At 43.3% G+C, this 15,975-nt stretch overlaps 1 pseudogene; it reads right to left on the bottom strand.

Annotated features, from left to right (window-relative positions):
- Positions 1-1,143: 1,143 nt before the first annotated feature.
- On the bottom strand, positions 1,144-2,144 carry LOC119933003 (annotated as a pseudogene).
- Positions 2,145-15,975: the final 13,831 nt, after the last annotated feature.

Raw genomic sequence — 15,975 nt, 5'->3', positions numbered from 1 at the left:
TCACATGTTCTCAATGTCTCCCAAAATCCTTCTCAACCACGGGCTGAACTACCTGGGAAATATCGGACTCCCCAAGCCCTATTCATTCATTCAATGTAATATTATATATTGAGCACTTACTGTGTGCAGAGCACTGTGCTAAGTGCTTGGGAGAATATGACAATTAAAAGACACATATCCTGCCCGCAACAAACTTGCCATCTAGAGGGGGAAACAGACATTAATATAAATATAAATATAAATATAAATAAAGAAATACATCCCTAGAATCAACATCCCTAAACCCAGGGCCCTTGGGGCAGTAATCACCCTGACTGCACAGAACCTCATTACCTCCAGCAGCAAGGATGGTGGTTTCCATTTCAATTTTTGTTGGAGTCACAGAGTATGGGGAAACTCACCTCTAAAGGCCAGAACAAAGAGACAGGAAATACTTGCATTCTGAATGCTAGTGAACCTATTTCCTCATCTCCCAAATGAGGTTCTAAAACCTTTTTCAAGGAAGAGACCACTTCCTGTGAGTAAAGCACGTTCACACCTTTCAGCAGAATGTGGGTGAGAAGGACAAAGTAGCATGGACTCTGTTAACAAGGTGTCTCTCTAGATTGACCCCTGTAGACTGCAAGCTCCTTGTGGGCAGGGTTCATACCTAACGATTCTGTTGCATTGTACTTTCCCAAGTGCTTCGTACAGTGCTCTGTACACAATAAGTGCTCAATCAATACCATTCATCGATTGATGCTCTGGGTCAGGAAGACCACTTTTCCTGTGAGTCTGACAGGGATTTCACTCTTTTTGAATCTAGAAAGAACCCCACAGTGGAAATGCTTTTACCGCAGATTGATTGATTGATTAATAGTATTTATTAAGCACTTACTATGTGCACAGCACTGTACTAAGTGCTTGGAAAAGTACAATACAACAATAAAAAATGGCATTTCCTGCCCACAATGAGCTTACAGTCTAGAGGGTAGATGTTCGTCCGATCAAAAACTGTCAGTTCCAGTCAGAATCATGGGACAACTGAGACAAGAAGTGCAGCCCAAATGGCTTTGGGGGCTTTCAGTCCCTTGCCATGGGCTTCTTCACATCTTAGAGTCCCCAACACCTCGTCGAAAACCAACCACGCAAAAGACTAAACCTCTAAAAGGATATACTGATCTCTGAGTTAGTTTCATTGTGATTTCCAACCTCAAAACCTAGAGTCAGGACCTCGTGGTTCATTTCTGAAAAGGGAAGCTCTTCATTGTCAAACAAATTGTCCAGAAAATGAAGCTGCAGATTTTTCATATCTGGAGACTCAGCATTCTGACCGACCGGGGAAACGGCCTGGTCTTGGGTAAAGAGTGAATGCAAGGGTTGGGTCTGCAGGTGCGGGGGTTGTGGCCACTGGGGCTGCTGAGGGTGGTGGGCTTGATGAGACTGAGGCTGATACTGATCCGGCTGTGGTTGTTGGGGCGGGAATTCCTCTAGCTGGGGAGACTTAGGCCGCTGTTGGTATTGTTGGGAGAGCTCCCATCGCCACTGCCCATCCTCCTGCAGATCCGCCCTGCTGGGATACAGAGTGGGAATGGTGGGCTGGTTTCCATACGGGGTTCACTGGTAGCAGGGCTGCCGTTGCATGGTTGCCAGTGAAAGCTGAGTAGGTGCTGGGCTCCCACTGTTACCCAGACAGGACTGGAAAGCTTCCAGAGTCAGGAAACCTGAATCGGCAGGAGTTTCTATTTCCATTCCATCAGTCCCTGGGCCACCCAGGCTAGCTGGGGAGGTTCCCGGCCTGGGCCCGAGAAACATGTCGCCCAAGATGGGTTGAGCCGCACGCTGCAGAAAGATGCCTGCGTCAGAGGAGAAGGCAGGAGCGGCAGCCTGCAGGCCTTGCCCATCCGCAATCAACTGAGGCTGCCTCTGGATGTGGATTTGCTTTGAGGTGGCTACCACTTCCAGTTTTTTCTTTTGACCCAGTTGCCTGGCTCTTTGGTTCTGAAACCACACTCAGGAATCTTAATGAGGGAAGCTAGATGTTCTCGGATACCAGGATAAGGATTCTGGTTAAATGACTGAACAAGAATTTCCAGTTGAGTTTTTTTGAACATGGTGTGTTTCCTCCTTGCACCTCCTCTAGTTATAGTGGGAGAGATTGAGACAGGGCAGTCTAGCATTGGAGCCTTCATCCTGGCACAATGAGACAATGGGCAAATTCCCGGCATTGGCGAGTGTATAGATAAGGAGGGTATTCTGTTGTGATTTCATGGGTTCCCTTCAAGCCCTGTGATTAGGACAGTTCATAAGAACAGCTATCAGATGAGGTATTGAGGTTCAAAAAGATAAAGTCAAGTAGCCAAAGGGCATGCGGCAGGTAGTCATAGAGCAGGAACTTGAATCCAGATCAATCAGTCAATGGTATTCATTGAACATTTACTATGTGCAGGGCATTGTACTAAGCACTCGCCACTGACCACTTGCTCACATCCTGACTGTCCTGAAACGCCCTCATTTCAGACAGACAATGACTCTCCCACCCTTCAAAGACTTATTGAAGGCATTTCTCCTCAAAGAGCCCTTCTCTGACTCTTTTCCCACTCTCTTCCGCATCATCCTGACTTGCTCCCTTTATCCATCCCCTACCCAGCACCACAGCACTTATGTACATATTGTAATATATTTATTTATATTAATGTCTGTCTTCCCCCTCCTAGACTGTAAGCTCAATGTGGCCAGAGAATGTGTCTGTTTATTGTCATATTGTACTCTCCCAAAATCTTTATACAGTGCTCTGCACACAGTAAGCACTCAATAAATATGATTGAATGAATGAATGAATGAAATATGATTGCCTGACTGACTAACTTGGGAAAATACAATCACGTAAGTAGACACCACCCCTTCCCTCCAGAAGAGTATAATCTAGTGGATCTCCTTGATCCAAAGATTTTATTCTTTCCATTAAACTCTGCTACTTCTAGTGAACTTCAGTGTGAGACGTAGGTGTTCAATCTAGGCTTTACCAAACTAGCGGGTCTTCCCATTACCCTGGCTGCAGGAGTTTTCTGCTAAAATCAGCATGAAGTCTGTTGAGCATATTCTTTGTCCAGAAATTCCAAGGCCATTGATTTTTCCTCTTTGTATTTAAACCTACTCTACTGACCACTTTTACATTATTCCAAGTAGGCCTTAAGTAGGCTACTAGGTTATGCTAGAAGAATCCCGGATCTTACGGTGAGCCCTTAAATGTTGTGGAGATGAAGTTTATAGGAGGCGTACTGTGTGACTGCCTTCACAAGATGCTTGTATACTGAGTGTCACTCAAAACAGAAATTAAAAACTCAAATAGAAGAAAAAAATAGTAAGCCACAAAATAAAATCAAATGAGCATTTACTGTGTGCAGAGCACTGTACTAAGCACTTGGGAGAGTACAGAAGAACTATATTCTGCAATGATTCAGCTCTTCCCTGAGGCAGTTTTTACCTCATTAATATGCCCCTCTGTACATGGAGGAATCTAACAACTCCCAGTGTCCCCAGAATTATTCTTTCTTTTCATTGTGCACAGATTAGTGTGAAATTTCCAAGTTAATCTGGGGAGAGTCAAGATATTTTTCAAATGTAAAGTAACACATCAGCCAATAAAATATGTATTGAGGACTCTTCTCTCCAATGCCTAATTTATATTCTGAATAAAAGTTAGGTGCACTGACTGATTCAGCCCATTAAAGAACCATTAAATATACTAAAGTGCTCAAACATCCCAAATTATCACCTATGTTGCTGTTACAGTGATGTACAGTATTAATAACATTTAGAAGGCACAAAGTCAAATGATCAGTGACTAGGCCAAAGACTATTGGTGAATTACTCCCTTCTTTTCCCGAGGAAGAGGTACTTTCAAAAAAACAAAAACACTCCCCTCCCAGAGTAATTATCCCTTTACAAAAAATGCTCTCTGTTTCTGTTCCTGTGACATTTTCTCCTGTTGCAATTAAATACAATCTTACTTTAGGGAGAGGTTGAACCATAAATCAGTAAAACTGAATCTCATCAATCAAGAAATCAGTGGCATTTTTGGCATGCTTACTGCATGTAGACTACTGTACAATGCAAGAGTTTTGTAGACATGATCCCTGCCCACAAGGAGCTTACAGTCTCAAAGTCTTTCATTCCTTTCTCTTTGCACTTTATTCCTCCTTCTTCATTGATCGGAAGAGCGAAGAGGGTCCTGGAGGTGATCAGAGAGGAGAATAGCCCCCTGGAGGGGAGAGAGTGGCTTGGAGAGGGGTGAGTGAAGGAGAAGCTGAAGATTATTAGGGGACATTAAATTGCAAGCTCCTTGAGGACAGAGATCATGGTCTTTGGCTTCTATTGCTTAGTACAGTGTGCTGTACACAGTAGTCACTTAAGAATAGCATTGGTTGATTGACAAGTCTTAACTCAACCCCCAAAACTGGTAGGAATTTGGAGGGGTTTTGAAACAGGGGGTTGAGACTCCATCCTGGAAGGAGGTGGTCAGGGACCTCTCTGCTTGCATTCCAGAGGAAGCAAATCTAGGCTCTGCCACTTGTCTGCTGTATGACCTCAAATAAATCATTTAACTTTTCTGTGCCTCAGTTACCTCACGTGTAAAATGGGGATTAAGACTGGATGTCCCATGTGGGACAGGGACTGTGTCCGACCTGATGAACTTGTATCTACCCCAGTGTATAGTAAAGTGTCTGGCAAATAGTAAGCGCTTAACAAATACCATAAAAAACTCATGGAGTGGGTATCAAGTGCTCAGAGCCAAATGAGAACATGAACCCCAGACAGGCTCAGACATCAGGCTGGGAACTCCTTGTGGGCAGGAATGTGCCTGTTGTTATACTGTACTTTCCCAAGCACTTATAGTGCTTTGCACACAATAAGCGCTCAGTAAATACTATTGAATGAATGAATGAACATCAGAGGTCAGAGTGGTCTGGAGAAACAGGAAATGTTTCTTAGATAATCAATCAATCAATCAATCATATTTATTGAGCACTTACTATGTGCAGAGCACTGTACTAAGCACTTGGGAAGTACAAGCTGGTAACATATAAAGACAGTCCCTACCCAACAGTGGGCTCACAGTCTAGAAGATAACAAGAGAGCAAGAGAACAAGATAACAAGAGAAGCAGGTTGGCCTAGTGGAAAGAGCATGGTCCTGGCAGTCAGTGGACCTGAGTTCTAATCCAGCCACTGCCACTTGGCTGTGTGACCTTGGACAAGATAGTTAACATCTCTGGGACTCAATGAAATGGAGATGAAGTACTTTTTCTCCCTCTTACTTAGACTATGATCTGCATGTGGGACCTAACCCAGTGCTGAGTACAGTACTTTTTTTTAATGGCATTTGTTAAGTCCTTACTATGTGCCAGACTCTCTACTAAGTGCTGGGGTAGATCTAAGTTAATCAGACTGCACATAGTCCATGTTCCACATGGGGCTCACAATCTTAATCCCCATTTTACAGATGAGTTAACTGAGGCACAGAGAAGCTAAGTGATGACCAAAGTCACACAGTGGAGAGGTGGTGGAGCTGGGATTAGAATCTAGGGCCTCCTGACTCCAAGGCCAGTACTCTATCAACTAGGACATGCTGCTTCTTGAGTGTTTGGCACATAGTAAGTGCTTAACAAATTCCACCATAATAATAAGTGCAGAAACATTGGCTCTGAGCTTGAAATTGATGGGAGTGACCAACTCTCAGATGGGATGACTATAAATTGTAGTTTTTTAGGTACTGTTTCTACAAATAAACACCCAGGTAGACGTCTAAACTGATTCTTTAGGTGGTGGTTTTGATGACATCAGACTATATCCCCACTTCCTATTAAATTCAATCCAGAATTAGAAAAAAATGGTTGGTGAAAAGTAAACTGAACATAAAATGCTATTTTAGTCATTTTAAAAATGCTAATTTGTTGCTCAAATCTCCCAATGTACAAAAATAAAATGGGTGTAAGTTGGGAAAAAAATAACACTTCCCAATTTGGCAAATAAAATAAAATAAAATCACTCCTGGGAGTTTCCTGAGGTGTGAGCAAAATCAACTCCATGTTGGCTGCAAATAGTGGAAGTATTTCATTTTGCAAAGTCCAGCTTTTTGTAAATAACAGGAATTTATCTTCCTGCAGTTAAACGTGCCAACACCAAACAGCTCATTTTCCAATGGCACACAGTTTTGATAACTGAAGTTAAATATTAGTGAGGGAAATTGATTGAGAAGGTTTATTCAGGTGCTAATAAGCTTCCTTGTCCTTGAGGGGGAAGTGAAAGAGTGGAACTGCCTGTCTTTACGACTGTGCTGCAGAAATGATGCCATTTCCCAGTGAGGCCCTATTTTATACATCAGTTAACACTCTGAGCTGCAAACTACTTCCCAGGTGTTCCTGGATTTCTTGGTGCCATTCAGTCCTGAATGCTAAGCCCCTCTATAGACTTTAAACTCCTTGTGGGCAGGGAACTTGTCTGCCAATTCTGTTCCTCTTCTCTCACTCCCTTATTCTTTCATTCATTCAATCGTATTTATTGAGCACTTACTTTGTGCAGAGCACTGTACTAAGCGCTTGGAAAGTACAATTTGGCAACATATAGAGACTGTCCCTACCCAACAATGGGCTCACAGTCTAGAAGGGGGGAGCACTTGGATTTGTACCCTTTATTCACCCCACCCTCAACCCTTCAGAAATTATGTACATCTCCGTAATCAATCAATCAATCAATCATATTTATTGAGCGCTTACTGTGTGCAGAGCACTGTACTAAGAACTTGGGAAGTACAAGTTGGCAACATATAGAGACAGTCCCTACCCAACAGTGGGCTCACAGTCTGTATTTTAACCTCTGTCTCCCCATCTGAACTTCAAGCTTCTTGTGGGCAAGGACTGTGTCTACCAACTCCATTATATTGTACTCTCCGAAGTGCTTTGCACACAGTAAGCACTCAATAAATCGAATTGATTGATAAACAATTTATACTCTTCACACAGTAAGCATTGTACTGTGTGTGGGAGATTACAGTACAATGGAGTTTGTGACATGGTCCCTTGCCCACAGGGAGCTTGTAGACCATAAGCTTCTTGAGGATAAGAATTGTATCTTCTAAGTCTATTGAATTCTTCCAACTGCTTAGTACAGTGCTCTACACTGTAGATGTTCAATCAATAGCATTGATTGATTACTAAATGATTCCATTCAGGGGAAAGTGTCATCCAAGTCAAGAATTGACTCATTCCCATATCTATCATTCCCTGTCCCACAGAGCGTTCACAGTCTTAATCCTCACCGTACAGATGAGGTGACTGAGTCACAGAGAAGTTAAGTCACTTGCCCCAGGTCACAGAGAAGATGACTGGTGGAGCTGGAATTAGAACCCAGGTCCTCTGACTCCCAGACTCATGCTCTTTCCACTAGGCCACGCTGTGTGACCTTGGGAAAGTCATTTAACTTCTCTGTGTGTCAGTTCCCTCGTCTGCAAAATGGAGATTCAATACCTGGTCTCTGTCTTACTTAAAATGTGAGCCCAAAGTGGGGTAATAATAATAATAATAATAATAATAATAATAATAATGTTGGCATTTGTTAAGCGCTTACTATGTGCATAGCACTGTTTTGAGCGCTGGGGGGGGATGCAAAGTGATCAGGTTGTCCCACGTGGGGCTCACAGTCTTAAACCCCATTTTACAGATGAGGTAACTGAGGCTCAGAGAAGTTAAGTGACTTGCCCAAGGGATCTGACTATCTTGTACCTTCCCAGAGTTTAGCACAGTGCTTGGTACATAGTAGGCACTCAACAAATACCATGATTATTAATTATTATGGATTTAATGATTGTGTATAGTGATTTGTATTTATTGGGATGAACTATTTGGGATGTGTTGGGGGCCCTACTGAAAGCTCACCTCATCCAGGAGGCCTTCCCAGGCTGAACCCCCCTTTTCCTCTGCTCCTCCTCCCCTCCCCATCATCCCTACTCCCTCCTTCTGCTCTGCCCCCCTCCCTGCCCCACAGCACTTGTGTATACATATACATATTTATTATTCTATGTATTTTATTAATGATGTGTATATATCTATAATTCTATTTATCTATTTTGATGCAATTGGTGCCGCTCTACTTGTTCTGTTTTGTTGTCTGTCTCCCACCTTCTAGACTGTGATCCCATTGTTGGGTAGGGATTATCTCTTTCTGTTGTCAAATTATACTTTCTAAGCACTTAGTACAAGTGCTCTGCACACAGTAAGCGCTCAATAAATACAATTGAATGAATGAATGAATGAAAGGGTAAGTTAGGTTGCCTGGGGGTGGATTTTTGGTTGAGGAACAACAGTGCTGTCAGTCAGTCAGTTAATCGTATTTACTGAGTGCTTACTGTGTGCAGAGCACTGTTCTAAGCACCTGGGAGAGTAGATTATAAGAATATAACACAAATTTCCTTCCCAGAAGGAGCTTACAGTCTAATGGAGGAGAAAGACATTTATATAAATATATAAATTATGGTCATGTTCATAAATGCTGTGGGGCTGGGAGTGGGGGTGAATAAAGGGAGGAAGTCAGGGTGATGCAGAAGGGAGTTGAAGAAAAGGAAAAGAGGGCTTACTCAGGGAAGGCCTCTTGGAGGATGTATGTCTTCAATAAGGCTTTGGGGACAGGGGAAATTAATTGTCTAAGCTGGGTAGCAGGGTAAACTTGTATGCTGGAATCCCTCTCTATACAACAGCTGTGTTCCCAAAGTGCCCGCGAGGTGAGGTTCTGCCTACCGAACCCATTTTTCCCACTGACTGATAATTGATCTGAGAATAAGTTCCCCCAGGCCCATTCAGTGCTACAACAGCAGCAGCAGCAGCAGCAGGCTGAAGCTGAACACTCCCTGGGAGAGCAGTTTCCCCCCCTCTACCTTCACAGTCTGTTTACAGCTGCCTACGAAAACAAGGAAACAGAGGCGCAATAGTCCCTTGATGGAAGTGCTGGGGTAGGGAGTCACCAGGCCCTGGCTCTCTAAGGGCCAGGCAGAGTAATCTGGATCGACAGTCTTGAGTCTTTCTCCTCTTTCCACTCCAAGTGACTACAGCCGCCATGGCATCTGCTCCTCCATCTGATTCAAATTCTGGCAATACCAATTAGCCGTCGGTACTCACTAGGAGCCCTGGGTTTCCGATACAGCTAGGGCACAGTTCTGTAAAGAGACTCACCACGTGTGAATGGATGGCTGCCCTCTGCTGAGTTGGGGAAACAACCAGAAACTATCTGTCTAGAGAAGCAGAAACTTCAGAAAAACCATTCGTCTGAAGAAGCATTCATTCATTCATTCATTCAATCGTATTTATTGAGCGCTTACTGTGTGCAAAGCACTGTACTAAGCGCTTGGGAAGTACGAATCGTCAACATATAGAGATGGTCCCTACCCAACAACGGGATCATAGTCTAGAATGGGGAGACAGACGACAAAACAAGTAGACAGGTGTCAAAATCATCAGAACAAATAGAATTGTAGCTATATGCACATCATTAACAAAATAAATAGAATAGTAAATATATGCAAGCAAAATAAATAGAGTAATAAGTCTGTACAAACATATATACAGGTGCTGTGGGGAGGGGAAGGAGGTAGGGCAGGGGGGATGGGGAGGAGGAGAGAAAAAAGAGGGTTCAGTCTGGGAAGGCCTCCAGGAGGAGGTGAGCTCTCAGTAGGGCTTTGAAGGGAGGAAGAGAGCTAGCTTGGTGGATGTGTGGAGGGAGGGCATTTCAGGCCAGGGGAAGGACGTGGGCCGGGGGTCGATGGCGGGACAGGTGATAATGAGGCACAAGTGAGGAGGTTAGTGGCAGAGGAGCGGAGGGTGAGGGCTGGGCTGTAGAAAGAGAGAAGGGAGGTGAGGTAGGAGGGGGCGAGGTGATGGACAGCCTTGAAGCAGAGAATGAGGAGTTTTTGCTTGATTCGTAGGTTGACAGGCAGCCACTGGAGATTTTTGAGGAGGGGAGTGACATGCCCAGAGCATTTCTGTACAAAGATATTGCAGGCAGCAGAGTAATAAATCTGTACAAATATATACAAGTGCTGTGGGGAGGGGAAGGAAGAGAGGAAAAAGGGGTCTCAATCTGGGAAGGCCTCCTGGAGGAGGTGAGCTCTCAGTAGGGCTTTGAAGGGAGGAAGAGAGCTAGCTTGGCGGATGTGTGGAGGGAGGGCATTTGGGAGGGAAGATAAGGAGTTCAGTCTTGGACATTCAAAGGTAACAATAATAATAATAATAATTATGGTACTTGTTAAGTGCTTACTATGTGCCAAGCACTGTTCTAAGCACTAGAGTAGATACAGGTTAATCAGATTACACACAGTCCCTGTCCCACATGGGGCTCACAGTCTTAATCCCCATTTTACAGATGAGGTAAATGAGACCCAGAGAAGTTAAGGGACTTGCCCTTACTTGAAAGTATACACATTCAAAAATAAAATATAAAATATTTTAAAGTGGGATTGACTCGGTGACATAGCAGTATAAAGGAGCTGATCAAGGATGAATTTTCAGGGCTAGTTGATTTATGAGTTTTATAGAGCAGTTCTGCCATCTGTAGATCATGTTACTACCAATGAGATTTCATCTGTGTGTGCATAGGGGCTAAGAAGACTGAGGTGTTACTGACAAACCATTTCACAACGTGGTCATTTTTGTGACATTTTTGCATTGTGCTGCTCTCTGCAGTAAGAGTTCAGTAAACACTAATGATTGACGGATTGATTGATCGACCATTCTCTTCTTTCTCTCACCCAGAGAAGGTATGTTTTGAAAAGTATAGCTACACTGAGATCTGACTACGTTCCAGGATCTCACTGCTTGTGACCCTGTCTTGAAACTTGATGTTGAATATCGCCCATCACTAGGTGTGGTGGAACTGGGCAAACCACATGTCCAACTCAGGAACCCTAGGGAATATGACATTTCAGTCAGTCAGTCCATCAACCATATTTATTGAGCGCTTAGTGTGGACACAACTTGGGACAGTACAATATAACAATAATGGACACATTTGCTGCCCACAGTGAGCTTGCAGCCTAGAGCGGGAGACAAACATTAATATAAATAAATGAATTGCATTTGACCTTCTAGCAAGGCTGGATAGGGATTTACTGGGAAAAAAGGATGCCCATATAGACAGTCAGTCAGTCAACTGTACTTATTGAGCACTTACTGTGTGCAGAACACTGTACTAAGTGCTTGGGAGAGTACAATAAAACAATATAACAGACACGTTCCCTGCCCACAACACACAGCCTAGAGGGGGAGACAGACATTAATATAAATAAATAGCACCCTAGTCTGCTCTGAACATTGACAGAGAGAGGAACTTTTCACAAAACCTGAAATTCTAGAGCAGTGCTTGTAGTAGGTACTTAAAAAATACTATTTGGGAAGAATGATGGAATGGTGGAAATGGAAGAAAGAGGAGAATATCAAGGGATCATCTAGACCAGGGGACCAGTGAGGTTCTTGTCAATCTTACCAGATGGCAAGGCAAGTAGGAATGGCTCTTGCTCCTTTCTTTCCCCCACTAGCAACCACTCTAGCAGCAGTGGCAGGGGAGGTAGACTACCCAAGCCAAGCAGGGAAGGGAAACCCTGACCCACCATGAGAGTTAAGTTGCTGCTCTCTGGGCAATGGGCTGGAGGCATTATCTGCCCCTGTGCCAAGTTATATGGTCCATCTGTGTGTCTATTGAAAGAAACAGTGTCTCCCCTGTTCTCCCTCCCCAGGGGTCCAAGTCTTTAGCCTTATTGGTGACATAAGAGGAGGAGGATGGAGAGAGAGAGGTGCCAACATCAGACACACTGCTTTGCCACTCGGGCAGCTTCCCACTGCCCACCTCTTCCCAAATGAACCAGGAATGAATTTGTTCCTTCTTTTTCTCCCTTTCACCTTTTTTTCCCTCTCTCTTTCTTCCTCTCTCCTTTCCCACACTTTTTATTTCCTCCTCTCCTCCGCCCCCCCCCCCCCCAAATTCAGTTTAAATGGTCTTGATTGGCTTTTTGCGCACCAACCACTCAAAGATTTCATTTTGTTGGGCTCTTCTGCTTGAAAATGTTGCAGGTCCCTCATCAAGTTCATCTCCTTGAGCCATTTATGCATCCCCTGCAGCTGCTGTAGGAAAATCCTGATGAGCCCTTACCCCTTGGGACAACTCCCTCAACTCCCAGTGCCAGCTCTGTTAGGGAACCTCCACCTTACCCGGGAGACCAAGAGTTCTAAGGTGGTGGGAGGTGTCACACAGAGAGGCTGAAATTGCTTCTAGGTCAAGGGGTCAAGATGAAAATGAACTGAAGAAAAAAATCACCCTTTCCTGACAAGGTTCCACAAGAAAATTAAATTCTGCTCCTGTAGTCACAATACCCTACTGATGTCTGGTTTTGTCTCTATGTTGTTTTAGTGACGTGTGGGCTGAGAATGTGTCTGTTTATTCTGATATTGTACTCAGCAAGCTCTTAATATAGTGCTCTGCACACAGTAAGTATTCGATAAATACAATGGAATGAATGAATTTGCTTCCTTCCTCCTGTGCCTGTCACCAGTCCCCTCTCTCCCTTTGCATTTTTAGATTGTGACCCCCGGAGGGACAAGGGACCGTGTCTAATTCCCACCTGGGTTTTCTTTCCCAGAACTTAGTACAGTGCTCTGCACACAGTAAGAGCCTACTAAATACTATTATTCCAGGATAGAGCATGGACCTGGGAATCAGAAGGTACTAATCCTGGTTCTGCCACTTCCCTGCTGTGTGACACTGGGCAAGACACTTCACTTCTCTGTACCTCAGTTACCTCATCTGTAAAATGGGGATTGAGACTGTGAGCCCCACATGGGACAGGGACTGTGTCCGATTCATTCATTCATTCATTCACTCAATCGTATTTATTGAATGTTTACTATGTGCAACTTGACTTGCTAATAACCACCCCAGCGCTTAGTACAGTGTCTGGCAAATAGTAAGCATTTAACAAATACCATCATCATTATTATCTTTATTATTATTATTACTCCTGCTGAATATCTAAACAGCACGGCAATTGTGCCTACCAAAACGGAGAGGCATCCCCTGCAGTCTTTTGGAGAAACAAAATCTACATTGTGGTGTTACTGTGTGAGTCTGTGTGTTTATTCTGGTGATCAGAGATAGATAATGATCTGGTTGTATCTCAGCATCTGATAGTCAGTCAATCAATTGCATTTATTGAGTGGTTACTGTGTGCATAGCTGGGGAGAGTATAGTATAATAATAAACAGACCCACTCCCTGCCCACAACGAGCTTACAGTCTAGAGGGCCAATTCTTCCAACTTCATTTTCTAAAGCAGCTTTGTCATTCAAGACTAAGCGATCTGCTATTTTGATGTCCTTATAAAACTGAACTTCACTTTCTAATGGTGTCTTTAGCACATTGGTTCTTCAGTCCTCGCCTAGATTTCTAGGTCACAGTAAAAGAACTCTGACCTCTGAAAGTCCAGTTTTGATACAAATATAAGTGGAGAAAAAAACCCTCTGAAATTGCTGGAGAAAACTGATGAAGCTTGAAGCTGCTCTTAAAACAGTCACGTTCTTCCTCTAGGCATCAATCTTTTCCGTGCCCTTTACTGATTTCTATCTCTTGTGATCTCCTTTTTTCTACTTTTAACTCCTTTCTCTGCTTTTTCACCCCTGATTCCCTATGCTGTCTTGCCTTACTATTCATAGATCAGCTACTTTGGATTAAATAGATTTGTGCCAAAGCGAATACTTGTGGGACCCAGAGCTTTGAAGGTAGATATTTTAGTTCTCAAAAATTGGATCCTGTTGCTACCATGCTACAAAGTCCTTCCAACAAAACCTCTTATTTCTGTGCCTGAGCCATGAAAGGAATAAACCACTTCACCACATCTGGCAGTGTACTGACAAACAACTATAGTCCTTCTTTTCATGTCTTACATTCCCCGGTACTTATGCACTAATTCCTTTGCACAAGAAGCAGCATGGCTTAATAGAAAGAGCACAGGTCTGGAAGTTAGAGGACCTGGGTTCTAATCATGGTTCCACCACTAGTTGGCTGTGTGTCCTTGGGCAATTCACTTAGCTTCTTTGTGCCTCAGTTGCCTCCTCTGTAAAATGGAGATTGGGACTGTGAACTCTATGTGGGACAGGGTGTGTCCAAACTGATAAGCTTGTATCTATTCCAACACTTAGTACAGTGCCTGTTACATAATAAGCATTTAACAAATGCAATTAAAAAAAGTCACAACTTCTCTGTGCCTCAGTTTCCTCATTTGTAAATTGGGGATTCATTGCCTGTTCACCTTCTGAAAGACTGGGTGCCCCGTGTGGGACAGGGACTGTGTTTGTCCTGATTACCTTGTATCTACCCCAGCCAGGGCTTAGAGTAGTGCTTGACACATAGTAACTGCTTAGCAAATATAAAAATATTAATAATAATATAATAATAATAACTAATTTCATGAGCTGAAATAGTACTATGGCAAGAACAGTGGGCTTGGTACATTTTGAAGGTGCCTGGAAGAACAGTTTCAAACATCATAATGTGTCTGTGGGTTTTTTGGAAACAATTATGGTAGGAAGTCCCAAAGGGATGAGAAAGAATGCCAAATCTAAGAGACTGAAGTTAAAACATCACCCAAGTTTGCAAATAGCTGAAACCACAAACCAAAGAATAGGGATTGTGTGCATACAGGTTAGAAAGGATTATTGGTCATGGGATGGTTTTACAGGCTAAACCACTCATTCAGATTTAGATCACTGATGATGATGATGATGATGATGCCCTTTGAGCAAAAAAGACAATATTTATATTGACCCATAAGTTAATGGGACTGTTTGCATTGTAAACAAAATGCTACCAGTCAGGGCCAAAGACTTGTAAACCAAGGCAGGTTATCTGCGCAGAGGCGATGAACAATGAACTAATAAATCAATCCTATGTATTGAGTGCTTACTTTGTGCAAAGCTCTGAGCTAAACGTTGGAAAGAGTACAGTATAACATAGCTGGTAGACATGGTCCCTGTCTACAAGGAGTTTACAGTCTGGAGGGGAGACAGAAATTAAATTAAATTATGGACATGTACATAAGTGCTGTGGGGCTGAGGGTGGGGTGAATATCAAGTGCTTAAAGGATACAGATCCAAGGGGAAAGGTGATGCAGAAGGGAGAGGGAGTAAGGGAAATGAGGTTTAGTTGGGGAAGGTGGGGAACATGTCTACCAACTCTGGTGTAAGGTACTCTCCCAAGTTCTTATTGTGCTCTGCACACCGTAAGCATTCAATAAATACCAATGATTTATTGATTGCTTGACTGAAGATCTCTTGGAGGAGATGTGATTTTAGTAAGACTTTGAAGGTGGGGAGAGTGGTGGTCTGTCAGCCCGTTGTTGGATAGGGACCATCTCTATATGTTGCCAACTTATACTTCCCAAGCGCTTAGTACAGTGCTCTGCACACAGTAAGCACTCAATAAATACGATTGAATAAATGAATGAATGAAGGGGGAGGGAGTTCCAGGCCAGAGGAAGGATGTGGGAAAGGGGTCAGTCATGAGATAGACTAGAGAGGTAAAGTAAGTAGGTTGATAGGGGAGTCAAGTGAGTGTGCTGAGTTGTAGTAAGAAATCAATGAGGTATGATGAGGGGGCAGGGTGATTAAGTGACTTAAAGCCAATGATATGGAGTTTCTGTTTGAAATGAAGGTGAGTGGGCAACACTGATGGTTCTTGAGAAGTGGGGAAACATATTTTTGGGCAGCAAAGTGGAAGAGACTGGAGGCAGGGAGGTCAGCAGGGAGAGTGAAGCAGTAGTCAAAGTGGAATAGGATAAGTGCTTGTATCAGAAAAGTAGTAATTTGGATGGAGAGGGAAGGGTGGATTTTAGTGAAGTTGTAAAGGTAGAACCAACAGAATTTAGTGACAGAGTGAAAATGTGGGTTGAACAGGACAGACAGT

Source organism: Tachyglossus aculeatus, chromosome 10, assembly GCF_015852505.1.
Source record: "Tachyglossus aculeatus isolate mTacAcu1 chromosome 10, mTacAcu1.pri, whole genome shotgun sequence".
Lineage (NCBI taxonomy): Eukaryota > Metazoa > Chordata > Mammalia > Monotremata > Tachyglossidae > Tachyglossus > Tachyglossus aculeatus.
This window is presented reverse-complemented; position numbering and strand designations above follow the sequence as displayed.